Below are 25,111 nucleotides of genomic sequence, written 5' to 3'. Positions count from 1 at the left end.
ACCCAGTCCTGCGAATGTTCAGCACCTTTACTCTGTATCTAACCCTGTCCTGCGAATGTTAGGCACCTTTACTCTGTATCTAACCCTGTCCTGCGAATGTTAGGCACCTTTACTCTGTATCTAACCCTGTCCTGCGAATGTTCAGCACCTTTACTCTGTATCTAAACCTGTCCTGCGAATGTTAGGCACCTTTACTCTGTATCTAACCCTGTCCTGCGAATGTTAGGCACCTTTACTCTGTATCTAACCCTGTCCTGCGAATGTTCAGCACCTTTACTCTATCTAAACCTGTCCTGCGAATGTTAGGCACCTTTACTCTGTATCTAATCCTGTCCTGCGAATGTTCAGCACCTTTACTCTGTATCTAACCCTGTCCTGCGAATGTTCAGCACCTTTACTCTGTATCTAACCCTGTCCTGCGAATGTTCAGCACCTTTACTCTGTATCTAACCCTGTCCTGCGAATGTTCAGCACCTTTACTCTGTATCTAAACCTGTCCTGCGAATGTTAGGCACCTTTACTCTGTATCTAACCCTGTCCTGCGAATGTTCAGCACCTTTACTCTGTATCTAACCCTGTCCTGCGAATGTTCAGCACCTTTACTCTGTATCTAACCCTGTCCTGCGAATGTTAGGCACCTTTACTCTGTATCTAACCCTGTCCTGCGACTGTCAGGCACCTTTACTCTGTATCTAACCCTGTCCTGCGAATGTTCAGCAGCTTTACTCTGTATCTGACCATGTCCTGCGACTGTCAGGCACCTTTACTCTGTATCTAACCCTGTCCTGCGACTGTTAGGCACCTTTACTCTGTATCTAACCCTGTCCTGCGAATGTTAGGCACCTTTACTCTGTATCTAACCCTGTCCTGCGAATGTTCAGCACCTTTACTCTGTATCTAACCCTGTCCTGCGAATGTTAGGCACCTTTACTCTGTATCTAACCCTGTCCTGCGACTGTTCAGCACCTTTACTCTGTATCTAACCCAGTCCTGCGAATGTTAGGCACCTTTACTCTGTATCTAACCATGTCCTGCGACTGTCAGGCACCTTTACTCTGTATCTAACCCAGTCCTGCGAATGTTAGGCACCTTTACTCTGTATCTAACCCTGTCCTGCGACTGTTCAGCACCTTTACTCTGTATCTAACCCAGTCCTGTGAATGTTCAGCACCTTTACTCTGTATCTAACCCTGTCCTGCGAATGTTCAGCACCTTTACTCTGTATCTAACCCTGTCCTGCGACTGTTAGGCACCTTTACTCTGTATCTAACCCTGTCCTGCGAATGTTCAGCACCTTTACTCTGTATCTAACCCTGTCCTGCAACTGTTAGGCACCTTTACTCTGTATCTAACCCTGTCCTGCGAATGTTCAGCACCTTTACTCTGTATCTAACCCTGTCCTGCGAATGTTAGGCACCTTTACTCTGTATCTAAACCTGTCCTGCGAATGTTCAGCACCTTTACTCTGTATCTAACCCTGTCCTGCGAATGTTCAGCACCTTTACTCTGTATCTAACCCTGTCCTGCGAATGTTCAGCACCTTTACTCTGTATCTAACCCTGTCCTGCGAATGTTCAGCACCTTTACTCTGTATCTAACCGTCCTGCGAATGCTAGGCACCTTTACTCTGTATCTAACCCTGTCCTGCGACTGTTCAGCACCTTTACTCTGTATCTAACCCTGTCCTGCGAATGTTCAGCACCTTTACTCTGTATCTAACCCAGTCCTGCGAATGTTAGGCACCTTTACTCTGTATCTAACCCAGTCCTGCGAATGTTAGGCACCTTTACTCTGTATCTAACCATGTCCTGCGACTGTAAGGCACCTTTACTCTGTATCTAAACCTGTCCTGCGAATGTTAGGCACCTTTACTCTGTATCTAACCCTGTCCTGCGAATGTTAGGCACCTTTACTCTGTATCTAACCCAGTCCTGCGAATGTTAGGCACCTTTACTCTGTATCTAACCCTGTCCTGCGACTGTTCAGCACCTTTACTCTGTATCTAACCCTGTCCTGCGAATGTTCAGCACCTTTACTCTGTATCTAACCCTGTCCTGCGAATGTTCAGCACCTTTACTCTGTATCTAACCCTGTCCTGCGAACGTTAGGCACCTTTACTCTGTATCTAACCTTGTCCTGCAAATGTTCAGCACCTTTACTCTGTATCTAACCCTGTCCTGCGACTGTTAGGCACCTTTACTCTGTATCTAACCCTGTCCTGCGAATGTTCAGCACCTTTACTCTGTATCTAACCCTGTCCTGCGACTGTTAGGCACCTTTACTCTGTATCTAACCCTGTCCTGCGAATGTTAGGCACCTTTACTCTGTATCTAACCCTGTCCTGCGAATGTTAGGCACCTTGACTCTGTATCTAACCCTGTCCTGCGAATGTTAGGCACCTTTACTCTGTATCTAACCCTGTCCTGCGAATGTTAGGCACCTTTACTCTGTATCTAACCCTGTCCTGCGAATGTTAGGCACCTTGACTCTGTATCTAACCCTGTCCTGCGACTGTTAGGCACCTTTACTCTGTATCTAACCCTGTCCTGCGAACGTTAGGCACCTTTACTCTGTATCTAACCTTGTCCTGCAAATGTTCAGCACCTTTACTCTGTATCTAACCCTGTCCTGCGACTGTTAGGCACCTTTACTCTGTATCTAACCCTGTCCTGCGAATGTTCAGCACCTTTACTCTGTATCTAACCCTGTCCTGCGACTGTTAGGCACCTTTACTCTGTATCTAACCCTGTCCTGCGAATGTTAGGCACCTTTACTCTGTATCTAACCCTGTCCTGCGAATGTTAGGCACCTTGACTCTGTATCTAACCCTGTCCTGCGACTGTTAGGCACCTTTACTCTGTATCTAACCCTGTCCTGCGAATGTTCAGCACCTTTACTCTGTATCTAACCCTGTCCTGCGAATGTTAGGCACCTTGACTCTGTATCTAACCCTGTCCTGCGAATGTTCAGCACCTTTACTCTGTATCTAACCCTGTCCTGCGAATGTTAGGCACCTTTACTCTGTATCTAAACCTGTCCTGCGAATGTTCAGCACCTTTACTCTGTATCTAACCCTGTCCTGCGAATGTTCAGCACCTTTACTCTGTATCTAACCCTGTCCTGCGAATGTTCAGCACCTTTACTCTGTATCTAACCCTGTCCTGCGAATGTTAGGCACCTTTACTCTGTATCTAACCCTGTCCTGCGACTGTCAGGCACCTTTACTCTGTATCTAACCCTGTCCTGCGAATGTTCACCTTTACTCTGTATCTAACCCTGTCCTGCGAATGTTCAGCACCTTTACTCTGTATCTAACCCTGTCCTGCGAATGTTCAGCTCCTTTACTCTGTATCTAACCCTGTCCTGCGAATGTTCAGCACCTTTACTCTGTATCTAAACCTGTCCTGCGAATGTTCAGCACCTTTACTCTGTATCTAACCCAGTCCTGCGAATGTTCACCTTTACTCTGTATCTAACCATGTCCTGCGAATGTTCCGCACCTTTACTCTGTATCTAACCCAGTCCTGCGAATGTTCACCTTTACTCTGTATCTAACCCTGTCCTGCGAATGTTCAGCACCTTTACTCTGTATCTAACCCTGTCCTGCGAATGTTAGGCACCTTTACTCTGTATCTAACCCTCTCCTGCGAATGTTCACCTTTACTCTGTATCTAACCCTGTCCTGCGAATGTTCAGCACCTTTACTCTGTATCTAACCCTGTCCTGCGAAAGTTCACCTTTACTCTGTATCTAACCCTGTCCTGCGAATGTTCAGCACCTTTACTCTGTATCTAACCCAGTCCTGCGAATGTTAGGCACCTTTACTCTGTATCTAACCCTGTCCTGCGAATGTTAGACACCTTTACTCTGTATCTAACCCTGTCCTGCGAATGTTCACCTTTACTCTGTATCTAACCCTGTCCTGCGAATGTTCAGCACCTTTACTCTGTATCTAACCCTGTCCTGCGAAAGTTCACCTTTACTCTGTATCTAACCCTGTCCTGCGAATGTTCAGCACCTTTACTCTGTATCTAACCCAGTCCTGCGAATGTTAGGCACCTTTACTCTGTATCTAACCCTGTCCTGAGAATGTTAGGCACCTTTACTCTGTATCTAACCCTGTCCTGCGACTGTCAGGCACCTTTACTCTGTATCTAACCCAGTCCTGCGAATGTTAGGCACCTTTACTCTGTATCTAACCCTGTCCTGCGAATGTTAGGCACCTTTACTCTATCTAACCCTGTCCTGCGAATGTTAGGCACCTTTACTCTCTCTAACCCTGTCCTGCGAATGTTAGGCACCTTTACTCTGTATCTAACCCTGTCCTGCGAATGTTCAGCACCTTTACTCTGTATCTAACCCTGTCCTGCGAATGTTAGGCACCTTTACTCTGTATCTAACCCAGTCCTGCGAATGTTAGGCGTCTTTACTCTGTATCTAACCCTGTCCTGCGAAAGTTCACCTTTACTCTGTATCTAACCCTGTCCTGCGAATGTTCAGCACCTTTACTCTGTATCTAACCCAGTCCTGCGAATGTTAGGCACCTTTACTCTGTATCTAACCCTGTCCTGCGAATGTTAGGCACCTTTACTCTGTATCTAACCCTGTCCTGCGAATGTTAGGCACCTTTACTCTGTATCTAACCCAGTCCTGCGAATGTTAGGCACCTTTACTCTGTATCTAACCCTGTCCTGCGAATGTTCAGCACCTTTACTCTGTATCTAACCCTGTCCTGCGAATGTTCAGCGCCTTTACTCTGTATCTAACCCTGTCCTGCGAATGTTCAGCACCTTTACTCTGTATCTAACCCTGTCCTGCGAACGTTAGGCACCTTTACTCTGTATCTAACCTTGTCCTGCGAATGTTCAGCACCTTTACTCTGTATCTAACCCTGTCCTGCGACTGTTAGGCACCTTTACTCTGTATCTAACCCTGTCCTGCGAATGTTCAGCACCTTTACTCTGTATCTAACCCTGTCCTGCGACTGTTAGGCACCTTTACTCTGTATCTAACCCTGTCCTGCGAATGTTCAGCACCTTTACTCTGTATCTAACCCTGTCCTGCGAATGTTAGGCACCTTGACTCTGTATCTAACCCTGTCCTGCGAATGTTCAGCACCTTTACTCTGTATCTAACCCTGTCCTGCGAATGTTAGGCACCTTTACTCTGTATCTAAACCTGTCCTGCGAATGTTCAGCACCTTTACTCTGTATCTAACCCTGTCCTGCGAATGTTCAGCACCTTTACTCTGTATCTAACCCTGTCCTGCGAATGTTCAGCACCTTTACTCTGTATCTAACCCTGTCCTGCGAATGTTAGGCACCTTTACTCTGTATCTAACCCTGTCCTGCGACTGTCAGGCACCTTTACTCTGTATCTAACCCTGTCCTGCGAATGTTCACCTTTACTCTGTATCTAACCCTGTCCTGCGAATGTTCAGCACCTTTACTCTGTATCTAACCCTGTCCTGCGAATGTTCAGCTCCTTTACTCTGTATCTAACCCTGTCCTGCGAATGTTCAGCACCTTTACTCTGTATCTAAACCTGTCCTGCGAATGTTCAGCACCTTTACTCTGTATCTAACCCAGTCCTGCGAATGTTCACCTTTACTCTGTATCTAACCATGTCCTGCGAATGTTCCGCACCTTTACTCTGTATCTAACCCAGTCCTGCGAATGTTCACCTTTACTCTGTATCTAACCCTGTCCTGCGAATGTTCAGCACCTTTACTCTGTATCTAACCCTGTCCTGCGAATGTTAGGCACCTTTACTCTGTATCTAACCCTCTCCTGCGAATGTTCACCTTTACTCTGTATCTAACCCTGTCCTGCGAATGTTCAGCACCTTTACTCTGTATCTAACCCTGTCCTGCGAAAGTTCACCTTTACTCTGTATCTAACCCTGTCCTGCGAATGTTCAGCACCTTTACTCTGTATCTAACCCAGTCCTGCGAATGTTAGGCACCTTTACTCTGTATCTAACCCTGTCCTGCGAATGTTAGACACCTTTACTCTGTATCTAACCCTGTCCTGCGAATGTTCACCTTTACTCTGTATCTAACCCTGTCCTGCGAATGTTCAGCACCTTTACTCTGTATCTAACCCTGTCCTGCGAAAGTTCACCTTTACTCTGTATCTAACCCTGTCCTGCGAATGTTCAGCACCTTTACTCTGTATCTAACCCAGTCCTGCGAATGTTAGGCACCTTTACTCTGTATCTAACCCTGTCCTGAGAATGTTAGGCACCTTTACTCTGTATCTAACCCTGTCCTGCGACTGTCAGGCACCTTTACTCTGTATCTAACCCAGTCCTGCGAATGTTAGGCACCTTTACTCTGTATCTAACCCTGTCCTGCGAATGTTAGGCACCTTTACTCTATCTAACCCTGTCCTGCGAATGTTAGGCACCTTTACTCTCTCTAACCCTGTCCTGCGAATGTTAGGCACCTTTACTCTGTATCTAACCCTGTCCTGCGAATGTTCAGCACCTTTACTCTGTATCTAACCCTGTCCTGCGAATGTTAGGCACCTTTACTCTGTATCTAACCCAGTCCTGCGAATGTTAGGCGTCTTTACTCTGTATCTAACCCTGTCCTGCGAAAGTTCACCTTTACTCTGTATCTAACCCTGTCCTGCGAATGTTCAGCACCTTTACTCTGTATCTAACCCAGTCCTGCGAATGTTAGGCACCTTTACTCTGTATCTAACCCTGTCCTGCGAATGTTAGGCACCTTTACTCTGTATCTAACCCTGTCCTGCGAATGTTAGGCACCTTTACTCTGTATCTAACCCTGTCCTGCGAATGTTAGGCACCTTTACTCTGTATCTAACCCTGTCCTGCGAATGTTCAGCACCTTTACTCTGTATCTAACCCTGTCCTGCGAATGTCAGGCACCTTTACTCTGTATCTAACCCTGTCCTGCGAATGTCAGGCACCTTTACTCTGTATCTAACCCTGTCCTGCGAATGTTAGGCACCTTTACTCTGTATCTAACCCTGTCCTGCGACTGTTAGGCACCTTTACTCTGTATCTAACCCTGTCCTGCGAATGTTAGGCACCTTTACTCTGTATCTAACCCTGTCCTGCGAATGTTAGGCACCTTTACTCTGTATCTAACCCTGTCCTGCGAATGTTAGGCACCTTTACTCTGTATCTAACCCTGTCCTGCGAATGTTCAGCACCTTTACTCTGTATCTAACCCTGTCCTGCGAATGTTCAGCACCTTTACTCTGTATCTAACCCTGTCCTGCGAATGTTCAGCACCTTTACTCTGTATCTAAACCTGTCCTGCGAATGTTAGGCACCTTTACTCTGTATCTAACCCTGTCCTGCGAATGTTAGGCACCTTTACTCTGTATCTAACCCTGTCCTGCGAATGTTCAGCACCTTTACTCTGTATCTAACCCTGTCCTGCGAAAGTTCACCTTTACTCTGTATCTAACCCTGTCCTGCGAATGTTCAGCACCTTTACTCTGTATCTAACCCAGTCCTGCGAATGTTAGGCACCTTTACTCTGTATCTAACCCTGTCCTGAGAATGTTAGGCACCTTTACTCTGTATCTAACCCTGTCCTGCGACTGTCAGGCACCTTTACTCTGTATCTAACCCAGTCCTGCGAATGTTAGGCACCTTTACTCTGTATCTAACCCTGTCCTGCGAATGTTAGGCACCTTTACTCTATCTAACCCTGTCCTGCGAATGTTAGGCACCTTTACTCTCTCTAACCCTGTCCTGCGAATGTTAGGCACCTTTACTCTGTATCTAACCCTGTCCTGCGAATGTTCAGCACCTTTACTCTGTATCTAACCCTGTCCTGCGAATGTTAGGCACCTTTACTCTGTATCTAACCCAGTCCTGCGAATGTTAGGCGTCTTTACTCTGTATCTAACCCTGTCCTGCGAAAGTTCACCTTTACTCTGTATCTAACCCTGTCCTGCGAATGTTCAGCACCTTTACTCTGTATCTAACCCAGTCCTGCGAATGTTAGGCACCTTTACTCTGTATCTAACCCTGTCCTGCGAATGTTAGGCACCTTTACTCTGTATCTAACCCTGTCCTGCGAATGTTAGGCACCTTTACTCTGTATCTAACCCAGTCCTGCGAATGTTAGGCACCTTTACTCTGTATCTAACCCTGTCCTGCGAATGTTCAGCACCTTTACTCTGTATCTAACCCTGTCCTGCGAATGTTCAGCGCCTTTACTCTGTATCTAACCCTGTCCTGCGAATGTTCAGCACCTTTACTCTGTATCTAACCCTGTCCTGCGAACGTTAGGCACCTTTACTCTGTATCTAACCTTGTCCTGCGAATGTTCAGCACCTTTACTCTGTATCTAACCCTGTCCTGCGAATGTTAGGCACCTTTACTCTGTATCTAACCCTGTCCTGCGAATGTTCAGCACCTTTACTCTGTATCTAACCCTGTCCTGCGACTGTTAGGCACCTTTACTCTGTATCTAACCCTGTCCTGCGAATGTTCAGCACCTTTACTCTGTATCTAACCCTGTCCTGCGAATGTTAGGCACCTTGACTCTGTATCTAACCCTGTCCTGCGAATGTTCAGCACCTTTACTCTGTATCTAACCCTGTCCTGCGAATGTTAGGCACCTTTACTCTGTATCTAAACCTGTCCTGCGAATGTTCAGCACCTTTACTCTGTATCTAACCCTGTCCTGCGAATGTTCAGCACCTTTACTCTGTATCTAACCCTGTCCTGCGAATGTTCAGCACCTTTACTCTGTATCTAACCCTGTCCTGCGAATGTTAGGCACCTTTACTCTGTATCTAACCCTGTCCTGCGACTGTCAGGCACCTTTACTCTGTATCTAACCCTGTCCTGCGAATGTTCACCTTTACTCTGTATCTAACCCTGTCCTGCGAATGTTCAGCACCTTTACTCTGTATCTAACCCTGTCCTGCGAATGTTCAGCTCCTTTACTCTGTATCTAACCCTGTCCTGCGAATGTTCAGCACCTTTACTCTGTATCTAAACCTGTCCTGCGAATGTTCAGCACCTTTACTCTGTATCTAACCCAGTCCTGCGAATGTTCACCTTTACTCTGTATCTAACCATGTCCTGCGAATGTTCCGCACCTTTACTCTGTATCTAACCCAGTCCTGCGAATGTTCACCTTTACTCTGTATCTAACCCTGTCCTGCGAATGTTCAGCACCTTTACTCTGTATCTAACCCTGTCCTGCGAATGTTAGGCACCTTTACTCTGTATCTAACCCTCTCCTGCGAATGTTCACCTTTACTCTGTATCTAACCCTGTCCTGCGAATGTTCAGCACCTTTACTCTGTATCTAACCCTGTCCTGCGAAAGTTCACCTTTACTCTGTATCTAACCCTGTCCTGCGAATGTTCAGCACCTTTACTCTGTATCTAACCCAGTCCTGCGAATGTTAGGCACCTTTACTCTGTATCTAACCCTGTCCTGCGAATGTTAGACACCTTTACTCTGTATCTAACCCTGTCCTGCGAATGTTCACCTTTACTCTGTATCTAACCCTGTCCTGCGAATGTTCAGCACCTTTACTCTGTATCTAACCCTGTCCTGCGAAAGTTCACCTTTACTCTGTATCTAACCCTGTCCTGCGAATGTTCAGCACCTTTACTCTGTATCTAACCCTGTCCTGCGAATGTTCAGCACCTTTACTCTGTATCTAACCCTGTCCTGCGAATGTTCAGCACCTTTACTCTGTATCTAAACCTGTCCTGCGAATGTTAGGCACCTTTACTCTGTATCTAACCCTGTCCTGCGAATGTTAGGCACCTTTACTCTGTATCTAACCCTGTCCTGCGAATGTTCAGCACCTTTACTCTGTATCTAACCCTGTCCTGCGAAAGTTCACCTTTACTCTGTATCTAACCCTGTCCTGCGAATGTTCAGCACCTTTACTCTGTATCTAACCCAGTCCTGCGAATGTTAGGCACCTTTACTCTGTATCTAACCCTGTCCTGAGAATGTTAGGCACCTTTACTCTGTATCTAACCCTGTCCTGCGACTGTCAGGCACCTTTACTCTGTATCTAACCCAGTCCTGCGAATGTTAGGCACCTTTACTCTGTATCTAACCCTGTCCTGCGAATGTTAGGCACCTTTACTCTATCTAACCCTGTCCTGCGAATGTTAGGCACCTTTACTCTCTCTAACCCTGTCCTGCGAATGTTAGGCACCTTTACTCTGTATCTAACCCTGTCCTGCGAATGTTCAGCACCTTTACTCTGTATCTAACCCTGTCCTGCGAATGTTAGGCACCTTTACTCTGTATCTAACCCAGTCCTGCGAATGTTAGGCGTCTTTACTCTGTATCTAACCCTGTCCTGCGAAAGTTCACCTTTACTCTGTATCTAACCCTGTCCTGCGAATGTTCAGCACCTTTACTCTGTATCTAACCCAGTCCTGCGAATGTTAGGCACCTTTACTCTGTATCTAACCCTGTCCTGCGAATGTTAGGCACCTTTACTCTGTATCTAACCCTGTCCTGCGAATGTTAGGCACCTTTACTCTGTATCTAACCCAGTCCTGCGAATGTTAGGCACCTTTACTCTGTATCTAACCCTGTCCTGCGAATGTTCAGCACCTTTACTCTGTATCTAACCCTGTCCTGCGAATGTTCAGCGCCTTTACTCTGTATCTAACCCTGTCCTGCGAATGTTCAGCACCTTTACTCTGTATCTAACCCTGTCCTGCGAACGTTAGGCACCTTTACTCTGTATCTAACCTTGTCCTGCGAATGTTCAGCACCTTTACTCTGTATCTAACCCTGTCCTGCGAATGTTAGGCACCTTTACTCTGTATCTAACCCTGTCCTGCGAATGTTCAGCACCTTTACTCTGTATCTAACCCTGTCCTGCGACTGTTAGGCACCTTTACTCTGTATCTAACCCTGTCCTGCGAATGTTCAGCACCTTTACTCTGTATCTAACCCTGTCCTGCGAATGTTAGGCACCTTGACTCTGTATCTAACCCTGTCCTGCGAATGTTCAGCACCTTTACTCTGTATCTAACCCTGTCCTGCGAATGTTAGGCACCTTTACTCTGTATCTAAACCTGTCCTGCGAATGTTCAGCACCTTTACTCTGTATCTAACCCTGTCCTGCGAATGTTCAGCACCTTTACTCTGTATCTAACCCTGTCCTGCGAATGTTCAGCACCTTTACTCTGTATCTAACCCTGTCCTGCGAATGTTAGGCACCTTTACTCTGTATCTAACCCTGTCCTGCGACTGTCAGGCACCTTTACTCTGTATCTAACCCTGTCCTGCGAATGTTCACCTTTACTCTGTATCTAACCCTGTCCTGCGAATGTTCAGCACCTTTACTCTGTATCTAACCCTGTCCTGCGAATGTTCAGCTCCTTTACTCTGTATCTAACCCTGTCCTGCGAATGTTCAGCACCTTTACTCTGTATCTAAACCTGTCCTGCGAATGTTCAGCACCTTTACTCTGTATCTAACCCAGTCCTGCGAATGTTCACCTTTACTCTGTATCTAACCATGTCCTGCGAATGTTCCGCACCTTTACTCTGTATCTAACCCAGTCCTGCGAATGTTCACCTTTACTCTGTATCTAACCCTGTCCTGCGAATGTTCAGCACCTTTACTCTGTATCTAACCCTGTCCTGCGAATGTTAGGCACCTTTACTCTGTATCTAACCCTCTCCTGCGAATGTTCACCTTTACTCTGTATCTAACCCTGTCCTGCGAATGTTCAGCACCTTTACTCTGTATCTAACCCTGTCCTGCGAAAGTTCACCTTTACTCTGTATCTAACCCTGTCCTGCGAATGTTCAGCACCTTTACTCTGTATCTAACCCAGTCCTGCGAATGTTAGGCACCTTTACTCTGTATCTAACCCTGTCCTGCGAATGTTAGACACCTTTACTCTGTATCTAACCCTGTCCTGCGAATGTTCACCTTTACTCTGTATCTAACCCTGTCCTGCGAATGTTCAGCACCTTTACTCTGTATCTAACCCTGTCCTGCGAAAGTTCACCTTTACTCTGTATCTAACCCTGTCCTGCGAATGTTCAGCACCTTTACTCTGTATCTAACCCAGTCCTGCGAATGTTAGGCACCTTTACTCTGTATCTAACCCTGTCCTGAGAATGTTAGGCACCTTTACTCTGTATCTAACCCTGTCCTGCGACTGTCAGGCACCTTTACTCTGTATCTAACCCTGTCCTGCGAATGTCAGGCACCTTTACTCTGTATCTAACCCTGTCCTGCGAATGTCAGGCACCTTTAATCTGTATCTAACCCTGTCCTGCGAATGTTAGGCACCTTTACTCTGTATCTAACCCTGTCCTGCGACTGTTAGGCACCTTTACTCTGTATCTAACCCTGTCCTGCGAATGTTAGGCACCTTTACTCTGTATCTAACCCTGTCCTGCGAATGTTAGGCACCTTTACTCTGTATCTAACCCTGTCCTGCGAATGTTAGGCACCTTTACTCTGTATCTAACCCTGTCCTGCGAATGTTCAGCACCTTTACTCTGTATCTAACCCTGTCCTGCGAATGTTCAGCACCTTTACTCTGTATCTAACCCTGTCCTGCGAATGTTAGGCACCTTTACTCTGTATCTAACCCTGTCCTGCGAATGTTAGGCACCTTTACTCTATCTAACCCTGTCCTGCGAATGTTAGGCACCTTTACTCTCTCTAACCCTGTCCTGCGAATGTTAGGCACCTTTACTCTGTATCTAACCCTGTCCTGCGAATGTTCAGCACCTTTACTCTGTATCTAACCATGTCCTGCGAATGTTCTGCACCTTTCCTCTGTATCTAACCCTGTCCTGCGAATGTTAGGCACCTTTACTCTGTATCTAACCCTGTCCTGCGAATGTTAGGCACCTTTACTCTGTATCTCACCCTGTCCTGCGGACTGTCAGGCACCTTTATTCTGTATCTAACCCTGTCCTGCGAATGTTCAGCACCTTTACTCTGTATCTAACCCAGTCCTGCGAATGTTAGGCACCTTTACTCTGTATCTAAACCTGTCCTGCGAATGCTAGGCACCTTTACTCTGTATCTAACCCTGTCCTGCGAATGTTCAGCACCTTTACTCTGTCTCTAACCCTGTCCTGCGACTGTTAGCCATCTTTACTCTGTATCTAACCCTGTCCTGCGAATGTTCAGCACCTTTACTCTGTATCTAACCCTGTCCTGCGAATGTTAGGCACCTTTACTCTGTATTTGAAGCTTACCTGTGAGTGTTAGATTCCTCTCTGTTTGAGGAATGTTAGATTGAGAGACCGTTGTTGTGTATCTGAGGAATGTTAGATTGAGCGAGGTACCTTTTCTCTGTACCTGACTCTCTCCTGGGAATGCTACAGTAAGAAGTATTTAAAAAAATAAATTTAGAATGCCCAATTCATTTTTTCCAATTAAGGGGTAATTTAGCCTGGCCAATCCACCTAGCCTGCACATCTTTGGGTTGTGGGGGCGAGACCCACACAAAGAGAATGTGCAAACTCCACACAGTGACCCAGAGCCGGGATCAAACCTGGGACCTCGGCGCTGTGAGGCTGCAGGACTAACGCACTGTGCCACCATGCTGCGCTCTCAGTAGGAAGTCTCACAACACCAGGTTAAAGTCCAACAGGTTTGTTTGGAATCGCTAGTTTTAGGAGCGCAGCTCCTTCATTATGTGAGTCACTCAACTGATGAAGGAGCTGTGCTGCAAATGCTAATGATTCGAAACAAACCTGTTGGACTTTAACCTGGTGTTGTAAGACTTCTTACTGTGCCCACCTGGTCCAACGCCGTCATCTCCACATCTGGGAATGTTAGAGGAGGGACCTTTACTCTGTATCTGACCCAGGTCTGCACATGATAGATTCAGGGACCTTCACTCTGTATCGAACCCAGTGCTTGGTATGTTAATTTGTGGGTGCTTCACTCTACCGCAACCAGTACTATGAATGTTAAATTGAGGAACCTTTACTCAGTATCTGACTCAATTAAAAACATTTTTTTTTTAAATTTAGAGTACCCGATTATTATTTTTTCCAATTAAGGGGCAATTTAACGTGGTCAATCCGCCTATCCTGCACATCTTTGGGTTGTGGGGGTGAAACCCACGCAGACACGGGGAGAATGTGCATTCTGGGAATGTTAGATTGATGGACCTTTACTGTGTATCTAACTCGGTCCAGGGGATGTTCGTTTGAGGGGGCTTGACTCTATCCTGTAAATGTCAGATTGAGAACCTGTATTCTGTAACCGCCCCTGTCCTGTGGATGATAGAATGTGGGACCTATACTCTGTATATGAACCAATCATGGGAAAGTTGGATTTAAGGACTTTATTCTGTATCTGCAGATGGAGTTTAATCCGGACAAATGTGAGGTAATGCATTTTGGAAGGGCTAATGCAGGTAGGGAATATACAGTGAATGGTAGAACCCTCAAGAGTATTGAAAGTCAAAGAGATCTAGGAGTACAGGTCCACAGGTCATTGAAAGGGGCAACACAGGTGGAGAAGGTAGTCAAGAAGGCATACGGCATGCTTGCCTTCATTGGCCGGGGCATTGAGTATAAGAATTGGCAAGTCATGTTGCAGCTGTACAGAACCTTAGTTAGGCCACACTTGGAGTATAGTGTTCAATTCTGGTCGCCACACTACCAGAAGGATGTGGAGGCTTTAGAGAGGGTGCAGAAGAGATTTACCAGGATGTTGCCTGGTATGGAGGGCATAAGCTATGAGGAGCGATTGAATAAACTCGGTTTGTTTTCACTGGAACGAAGGAGGTTGAGGGGCGACCTGATAGAGGTATACAAAATTATGAGGGGCATAGACAGAGTGGATAGTCAGAGGCTTTTCCCCAGGGTAGAGGGGTCAATTACTAGGGGGCATAGGTTTAAGGTGAGAGGGGCAAGGTTTAGAGTAGATGTACGAGGCATGTTTTTTACGCAGAGGGTAGTGGGTACCTGGAACTCGCTACCGGAGGAGGTAGTGGAAGCAGGGACGATAGGGACATTTAAGGGGCATCTTGACAAATATATGAATAGGATGGGAATAGAAGGATACGGACCCAGGAAGTGTAGAAGATTGTAGTTTAATCGGGCAGTATGGTCGGCACGGGCTTGGAGGGCCGAAGGTCCTGTTCCTGTGCTGTACATTTCTTTGTTCTTTGTATCTGACCCTGTGATGGGAATGTTTGAATAAGGGATCTTTACTCTGAATCTGACCCAATTATGTGGATGGTGGATTCGGGGACCTTTGTATCTGACTCTAGCTGGGAATATTAGAATGAGTGACCTTTAGTCTGAATCTGACTCTGTCCTGGGAATTTTTGATTCAGGGACTTTTACTCTGTATCTGACTGTATCTTGGGAATGTTAGATTCAGGAACCTTTACTCTCTATCTGACTGTATCCTGGGAATGTTAGCTTGTGGGTGCTTTACTCTGTACCTCGACCAGTACTGGGAGTGTTAAATTATGGGACCTTTACTCAGAATTTGACTCTGTTATGGGAATGTGAGATTGATGGAACTTTACTCTCTATCTGTCCTGTCCTGAGAATGTTACATTGAGGGATCTTCATGCTGCACCTGACTGTATCTGTATCTATCCTGGGAATGTTAGATTGAGGGACCTTTACTCTGTATCTATCCTGGGAATGTTAGATTGAGGGACCTTTACTCTGTATCTAGCCTGGGAATGTTAGATTGAGAGACCTTTACTCTGTATCTATCGTGGGAATGTTAGATTGAGGGACCTTTACTCTGTATCTATCCTGGGAATGTTAGATTGAGGGACCTTTACTCTGTATCTCTCCTGGGAATGTTAGATTGAGGGACCTTTACTCTGTATCTAGCCTGGGAATGTTAGATTGAGGGACCTTTACTCTATTTCATCAGCCATTTCTTGGACCATTCTCCTAAACTGTCTAAATCTTTCTGCAGCCTCCCCACCTCCTCCATACTACCTGCCCCTCCACCTATCTTTGTATCATCAACAAACTTAGCCAGAATGCCCCCAGTCCCGTCATCTAGATCGTTAATATATAAAGAGAACAGCTGTGGCCCCAACACTGAACCCTGCGGGACACCGCTCATCACCGGTTGCCATTCTGAAAAAGAACCTTTTATCCCAACTCTCGGCTTTCTGCCTGACAGCCAATCGTCAATCCATGTTAGTACCTTGCCTCGAATACCATGGGCCATTATTTTACTCAGCAGTCTCCCGTGAGGCACCTTATCAAAGGCCTTTTGGAAGTCAAGATAGATAACTGGTAATAATGATAAGGTTGGGCAGCACGGTAGCATTGTGGATAGCACAATTGCTTCACCGCTCGAGGGTCCAGGTTCGATTCCCGGCTTGGGCCACTGTCTGTGCGGAGTCTGCACATCCTCCCCATGTGTGCGTGGGTTTCCTCCGGGTGCTCCGGTTTCCTCCCACAGTCCAAAGATGTGCAGGTCAGGTGGATTGGCCATGATAAATTGCCCTTAGTGTCCAAAATTGCCCTTAGTATTGGGTGGGGTTACTGGGTTATGGGGATAGAGTGGAAGTGTTGACCTTGGGTAGGGTGCTCTTTCCAAGAGCCGGTGCAGACTCGATGGGCCGAATGGCCTCCTTCTGCACTGTAAATGCTATGATAACATCCATTGGCTCTCCTTGGTCTAACCTATTTGTTATCTCTTCAAAGAACTCTAACAGGTTTGTCAGGCACGACCTCCCCTTACTAAATCCATGCTGACTTGTCCTAATCCGACCCTGCAGTTCCAAGAATTTAGAAATCTCATCCTTAACGATGGATTCGAGAATCTTGCCAACAACTGAGGTTAGGCTAATTGGCCGATAATTTTCCATCTTTTTTCTTGTTCCCTTCTTGAACAGGGGGGTTACAACAGTAATTTTCCAATCCTCTGGGACTTTCCCTGACTCCAGTGACTTTTGAAAGGTCATAACTAACGCCTCCATTATTTCTTCAGCTATCTCCTTTAGAACTCTAGGATGTAGCCCATCTGGGCCCGGAGATTTATCAATTTTTAGACCTCTTAGTTTCTCGAGCACTTTCTCCTTTGTGATGGCTACCATATTCAACTCTGCCCCCTGACTCTCCTGAATTGTTGGGATATTACTCATGTCTTCTACTGTGAAGACTGACGCAAAGTACTTATTTAGTTCCTCAGCTATTTCCTTGTCTCCCATCACTAGATTACCAGCGTCATTGTGGAGCGGCCCTATGTCTACTTTTGCCTCCCGTTTGTTTTTAATGTATTTAAAGAAACTTTTACGATCATTCCTAATGTTACTGGCTAGCCTACCTTCATATTTGATCCTCTCTTTCCTTATTTCTCTCTTTGTTATCCTCGGTTTGTTTTTGTAGCCTTCCCAATCTTCTGACTTCCCACTACTCTTTGCCACATTATAAGCTTTCTCTTTTGCTTTGATGCAGTCCCTGACTTACTTTGTCAGCCATGGCTGCCTAATCCCCCCCTCTGATAACCTTTCTTTTCTTTGGGATGAACCTCTGTATTGTGTCCTCAATTACTCCCAGAAACTCCTGCCATTGCAGTTCTACTGTCTTTCCCACTGGGCTCTGCTCCCAGTCGATTTTTGTCAGTTCCTCCCTCATGCCCCTGTAGTTACCTTTATTTAACTGTAACACCTTTACATCTAATTCTACCTTCTTTCAAATTGCAGACTGAATTCTACCATGTTATGATCACTGCCTCCTAAGTGTTCCCTTACTTTAAGATCTTTTATCAAGTCTGGCTCATTACATAACACTAAATCCAGAATGGCCTGTTCCCTCGTGGGCTCCACGATTACTCAGTATCGGAATCTATCCTGGGAATGTTAGATTGAGGGACCTTTACTCTGTATCGGAACCTATCCTGGAAATGTTAGATTGAGGGACCTTTACTCTGTGTCTATCCTGGGAATGTTAGATTGAGGGACCTTTACTCTGTATCTGTATCTATCCTGGGAATGTGAGATTGAGGGACCTTTACTCTGTATCTCGCCTGGGACTGTTAGATTGAGGGACCTTTACTCTGTATCTATCCTGGGAATGTTAGCTTGAGGGACCTTTACTCTATCTATCCTGGGAATGTTAGATTGAGGGACCTTTACTCTGTATCTCGCCTGGGACTGTTAGATTGAGGGACCTTTACTCTGTATCTATCCTGGGAATGTTAGATTGCGGGACCTTTACTCTGTATCTGTATCTATCCTGGGAATGTTAGATTGAGGGACCTTTACTCTGTATCTGTATCTATCCTGGGAATGTTAGATTGAGGGACCTTTACTCTGTATCTATCCTGGGAATGTTAGATTGAGGGACCTTTACTCTGTATCTCGCCTGGGAATGTTAGATTGCGGGACCTTTACTCTGTATCTGTATCTATCCTGGGAATGTTAGATTGAGGGACCTTTACTCTGTATCTGTATCTATCCTGGGAATGTTAGATTGAGGGACCTTTACTCTGTATCTGTGTCTATCCTGGGAATGTTAGATTGAGGGACCTTTACTCTGTGTCTATCCTGGGAATGTTAGATTGAGGCACCTTTACTCATTATTTATCCTGGGAATGTTAGATTGAGGGACCTTTACTCATTATTTATCCTGGGAATGTTAGATTGAGGGACCTTTACTCTGTATCTATCCTGGGAATGTTAGATTGAGGCACCTTTACTCATTTTTATCCTGGGAATGTTAGATTGAGGGACCTTTACTCGTTATTTATCCTGGGAATGTTAGATTGAGGGACCTTTACTCTGTATCTGTATCTATCCTGGGAATGTTAGATTGAGGGACCTTTACTCTGTGTCTATCCTGGGAATGTTAGATTGAGGCACCTTTACTCATTATTTATCCTGGGAATGTTAGATTGAGGGACCTTTACTCATTATTTATCCTGGGAATGTTAGATTGAGGGACCTTTACTATGTATCTGTATCTATCCTGGGAATGTGAGATTGAGAGACCTTTACTCTGTATCTGTATCTATCCTGGGAATGTGAGATTGAGGGACCTTTACTCTGTATCTGTATCTATCCTGGGAATGTGAGATTGAGGGACCTTTACTCTGTATCTATCCTGGGAATGTTAGATTGAGAGACCTTTACTCTGTATCTGTATCTATCCTGGGAATGTGAGATTGAGGGACCTTTACTCTGTATCTATCCTGGGAATGTTAGATTGAGGCACCTTTACTCATTATTTATCCTGGGAATGTTAGATTGAGGGACCTTTACTCATTATTTATCCTGGGAATGTTAGATTGAGGGACCTTTACTCTGTATCTATCCTGGGAATGTTAGATTGAGAGACCTTTACTCTGTATCTGTATCTATCCTGGGAATGTTCGATTGAGGGACCTTTACTCTGTATCTCTCCTGGGAATGTTAGATTGAGGCACCTTTACTCTGTATCTGTATCTATCCTGGGAATGTTAGATTGAGGGACCTTTACTCTGTGTCTATCCTGGGAATGTTAGATTGAGGGACCTTTACTCTGTATCTGTATCTCTCCTGGGAATGTTAGATTGAGGGACCTTTACTCTGTATCTGTATCTATCCTGGGAATGTTAGATTGAGGGACCTTTACTCTGTATCTAGCCTGGGAATGTTAGATTGAGGGACCTTTACTATGTATCTATCCTGGGAATGTTAGATTAAGGCACCTTTACTCTGTATCTATCCTGGGAATGTTAGATTGAGGGACCTTTACTCTGTATCTAGCCTGGGAATGTTAGACTGAGGGACCTTTACTCTGTATCTGTATCTCTCCTGGGAATGTTAGATTGAGGGACCTTTACTCTGTATCTATCTATCCTGGGAATGTTAGATTGAGGGACCTTTACTCTGTATCTCTCCTGGGAATGTTAGATTGAGGGACCTTTACTCTGTATCTGTATCTATCCTGGGAATTTTAGATTGAGGGACCTTTACTCATTATTTTTCCTGGGAATGTTAGATTGAGGGACCTTTACTCTGTATCTGTATCTATCCTGGGAATGTTAGATTGAGGCACCTTTACTCATTATTTATCCTGGGAATGTTAGATTGAGGGACCTTTACTCATTATTTATCCTGGGAATGTTAGATTGAGGCACCTTTACTCATTATTTATCCTGGGAATGTTAGATTGAGGGACCTTTACTCTGTATCTATCCTGGGAATGTTAGATTGAGAGACCTTTACTCTGTATCTGTATCTATCCTGGGAATGTTCGATTGAGGGACCTTTACTCTGTATCTCTCCTGGGAATGTTAGATTGAGGGACCTTTACTCTGTATCTCGCCTGGGAATGTTAGATTGAGGGACCTTTACTATGTATCTATCCTGGGAATGTTAGATTAAGGCACCTTTACTTATCTATCGTGGGAATGTTAGATTGAGGGACCTTTACTCTGTATCTTTCCTGGGAATGTTAGACTGAGGGACCTTTACTCTGTATCTAAACCAGTCCTGGGAATGTTAGATTGAGAGACCTTTACTCTGTATCTGTATCTATCCTGGGAATGTTAGATTGAGGGACCTTTACTCTGTATATATCCTGGGAATGTTATATTGAGGGACCTTTACTCTGTATCTGTATCTATCCTGGGAATGTTAGATTGAGGGACCTTTACTCTGTATTTATCCCTGGAATGTTAGATTGAGGGACCTTTACTCTGTATCCATCCTGGGAATGTTAGATTGAGGGACCTTTATCTGTGTCCATCCTGGGAATGTTCGATTGAGGGAACTTTACTCTGTATCTGTGTCTATCCTGGGAATGTTAGATTGAGGGACCTTTACTCTGTATCTATCCTGGGAATGTTAGTTTGAGGGACCTTTACTCTGTATCTATCCTGGTGATGTTAGATTAAGGCACCTTTACTTATCTATCGTGGGAATGTTAGACTGAGGGACCTTTACTCTGTATCTGTATCTATCCTGGGAATGTTAGATTGAGGGACCTTTACTCTGTATCTCTCCTGGGAATGTTAGATTGAGGGACCTTTACTCTGTATTTATCCTGGGAATGTTAGATTGAGGGACCTTTACTCTGTATCGGACTCTATCCTGGGAATGTTAGATTGAGGGACCTTTACTCTGTATCTAAACCAGTCCTGGGAATGTTAGATTGAGGGACCTTTACTGTGTATCTTTCCTGGGAATGTTCGATTGAGGGACCTTTACTCTTTATCGGAATCTATCCTGGGAATGTTAGATTGAGGGACCTTTACTCTGTATCTAGCCTGGGAATGTTAGATTGAGGGACCTTTACTCTGTATCTATCCTGGGAATGTTAGATTGAGAGACCTTTACTCTGTATCTGTATCTATCCTGGGAATGTTAGATTGAGGGACCTTTACTCTGTATCTATCCTGGGAATATTAGATTGAGGGACCTTTACTCTGTATCTATCCTGGGAATATTAGATTGAGGGACCTTTACTCTGTATCTATCCTGGGAATGTTAGGTTGAGGGACCTTTACTCTGTATCTGTATCTATCCTGGGAATGTGAGATTGAGGGACCTTTACTCTGTATCTGTATCTATCCTGGGAATGTGAGATTGAGGGACCTTTACTCTATCTATCCTGGGAATGTTAGATTGAGAGACCTTTACTCTGTATCTGTATCTATCCTGGGAATGTGAGATTGAGGGACCTTTACTCTGTATCTATCCTGGGAATGTTAGATTGAGGCACCTTTACTCATTATTTATCCTGGGAATGTTAGATTGAGGGACCTTTACTCTGTATCTGTGTCTGTCCTGGGAATGTTAGATTGAGGGACCTTTACTCTGTATCTATCCTGGGAATGTTAGATTGAGGCACCTTTACTCATTATTTATCCTGGGAATGTTAGATTGAGGGACCTTTACTCATTATTTATCCTGGGAATGTTAGATTGAGGGACCTTTACTCTGTATCTATCCTGGGAATGTTAGATTGAGAGACCTTTACTCTGTATCTGTATCTATCCTGGGAATGTTCGATTGAGGGACCTTTACTCTGTATCTCTCCTGGGAATGTTAGATTGAGGCACCTTTACTCTGTATCTGTATCTATCCTGGGAATGTTAGATTGAGGGACCTTTACTCTGTGTCTATCCTTGGAATGTTAGATTGAGGGACCTTTACTCTGTATCTGTATCTATCCTTGGAATGTTAGATTGAGGGACCTTTACTCTGTATCTGTATCTATCCTGGGAATGTTAGATTGAGGGACCTTTACTCTGTATCTAGCCTGGGAATGTTAGATTGAGGGACCTTTACTATGTATCTATCCTGGGAATGTTAGATTAAGGCACCTTTACTCTGTATCTATCCTGGGAATGTTAGATTGAGGGACCTTTACTCTGTATCTAGCCTGGGAATGTTAGACTGAGGGACCTTTACTCTGTATCTGTATCTCTCCTGGGAATGTTAGATTGAGGGACCTTTACTCTGTATCTATCTATCCTGGGAATGTTAGATTGAGGGACCTTTACTCTGTATCTCTCCTGGGAATGTTAGATTGAGGGACCTTTACTCTGTATCTGTATCTATCCTGGGAATGTTCGATTGAGGGACCTTTACTCTGTATCTCTCCTGGGAATGTTAGATTGAGGGACCTTGACTCTGTATCTCGCCTGGGAATGTTAGATTGAGGGACCTTTACTATGTATCTATCCTGGGAATGTTAGATTAAGGCACCTTTACTTATCTATCGTGGGAATGTTAGATTGAGGGACCTTTACTCTGTATCTTTCCTGGGAATGTTAGACTGAGGGACCTTTACTCTGTATCTAAACCAGTCCTGGGAATGTTAGATTGAGAGACCTTTACTCTGTATCTGTATCTATCCTGGGAATGTTAGATTGAGTGACCTTTACTCTGTATATATCCTGGGAATGTTATATTGAGGGACCTTTACTCTGTATCTCTATCTATCCTGGGAATGTTAGATTGAGGGACCTTTACTCTGTATTTATCCCTGGAATGTTAGATTGAGGGACCTTTACTCTGTATCCATCCTGGGAATGTTAGATTGAGGGACCTTTATCTGTGTCCATCCTGGGAATGTTCGATTGAGGGAACTTTACTCTGTATCTGTGTCTATCCTGGGAATGTTAGATTGAGGGACCTTTACTCTGTATCTATCCTGGGAATGTTAGTTTGAGGGACCTTTACTCTGTATCTATCCTGGTGATGTTAGATTAAGGCACCTTTACTTATCTATCGTGGGAATGTTAGACTGAGGGACCTTTACTCTGTATCTGTATCTATCCTGGGAATGTTAGATTGAGGGACCTTTACTCTGTATCACTCCTGGGAATGTTAGATTGAGGGACCTTTACTCTGTATTTATCCTGGGAATGTTAGATTGAGGGACCTTTACTCTGTATCGGACTCTATCCTGGGAATGTTAGATTGAGGGACCTTTACTCTGTATCTAAACCAGTCCTGGGAATGTTAGATTGAGGGACCTTTACTGTGTATCTTTCCTGGGAATGTTCGATTGAGGGACCTTTACTCTTTATCGGAATCTATCCTGGGAATGTTAGATTGAGGGACCTTTACTCTGTATCTAGCCTGGGAATGTTAGATTGAGGGACCTTTACTCTGTATCTATCCTGCGAATGTTAGATTGAGAGACCTTTACTCTGTATCTGTATCTATCCTGGGAATGTTAGATTGAGGGACCTTTACTCTGTATCTATCCTGGGAATATTAGATTGAGGGACCTTTACTCTGTATCTATCCTGGGAATATTAGATTGAGGGACCTTTACTCTGTATCTATCCTGGGAATGTTAGGTTGAGGGACCTTTACTCTGTATCCGAATCTATCCTGGGAATGTTAGATTGAGGGACCTTTACTCTTTATCGGAATCTATCTTGGGAATGTTAGATTGAGGGACCTTTACCCTATCTATCCTGGGAATATTAGATTGAGGGACCTTTACTCTGTATCTGTATCTATCCTGGGAATGTTGGATTGAGGGACCTTTACTCTGTATCTATCCTGGGAATGTTAGATTGAGGGACCTTTACTCTGTATCTATCCTGGGAATGTTAGATTGAGGGACCTTTACTCTGTATCCCTCCTGGGAATATTAGATTGAGGGACCTTTACTCTGTATCTGTATCAAGCCTGGGAATGTTAAATTGAGGGACCTTTACTCTGGATCTATGCTGGGAATGTTAGATTGAGGGACATTTACTCTGTATCTCTCCTGGGAATGTTAGATTGAGGGATATTTACTCTGTATCTAGCCTGCGAATGTTAGATTGAGGGACCTTTACTCTGTATCTATCCTGGGAATGTTAGATTGAGGGACATTTACTCTGTATCTAGCCTGGGAATGTTAGATTGAGGGACCTTTACTCTGTATCTATCCTGGGAATGTTAGGTTGAGGGACCTTTACTCTGTATCCGAATCTATCCTGGGAATGTTAGATTGAGGGACCTTTACTCTTTATCGGAATCTATCTTGGGAATGTTAGATTGAGGGACCTTTACCCTATCTATCCTGGGAATATTAGATTGAGGGACCTTTACTCTGTATCTGTATCTATCCTGGGAATGTTGGATTGAGGGACCTTTACTCTGTATCCCTCCTGGGAATGTTAGATTGAGGGACCTTTACTCTGTATCTATCCTGGGAATGTTAGATTGAGCGACCTTTACTCTGTATCTATCCTGGGAATGTTAGATTGAGGGACCTTTACTCTGTATCCCTCCTGTTAATATTAGATTGAGGGACCTTTACTCTGTATCTGTATCAAGCCTGGGAATGTTAAATTGAGGGACCTTTACTCTGTATCTATGCTGGGAATGTTAGATTGAGGGACATTTACTCTGTATCTAGCCTGGGAATGTTAGATTGAGGGACCTTTACTCTGTATTTATCCTGGGAATGTTAGATTGAGGGACCTTTACTCTGTATTTATCCTGGGAATGTTAGATTGAGGGACCTTTACTCTATTTATCCTGGGAATGTTAGATTGAGGGACCTTTACTCTGTATCTATCCTGGGAATGTTAGATTGAGGGACATTTACTCTATCTGTATCTCTCCTGGGAATGTTTGATTGAGGGACCTTTCCTCTGTATCTGTATCTATCCTGGGAATGTTAGATCGAGGGACCTTTCCTCTGTATCTGTATCTATCCTG

At 44.7% G+C, this 25,111-nt stretch overlaps 1 protein-coding gene across 4 annotated transcripts in view; it reads left to right on the top strand.

Moving 5' to 3' along the window:
• LOC140410151 (protein PAT1 homolog 1-like) overlaps positions 1-25,111 on the top strand; it is a 134,749-nt gene that overhangs the window by 23,317 nt on the left and 86,321 nt on the right. The gene's annotated exons all lie outside the window — the stretch shown is intronic.

This window comes from Scyliorhinus torazame, chromosome 4 (genome assembly GCF_047496885.1).
Source record: "Scyliorhinus torazame isolate Kashiwa2021f chromosome 4, sScyTor2.1, whole genome shotgun sequence".
Classification (NCBI taxonomy): domain Eukaryota; kingdom Metazoa; phylum Chordata; class Chondrichthyes; order Carcharhiniformes; family Scyliorhinidae; genus Scyliorhinus; species Scyliorhinus torazame.
The sequence above is the reverse complement of the archived record's forward strand: the minus strand, read 5'-3'. Positions and strand labels throughout refer to the sequence as shown.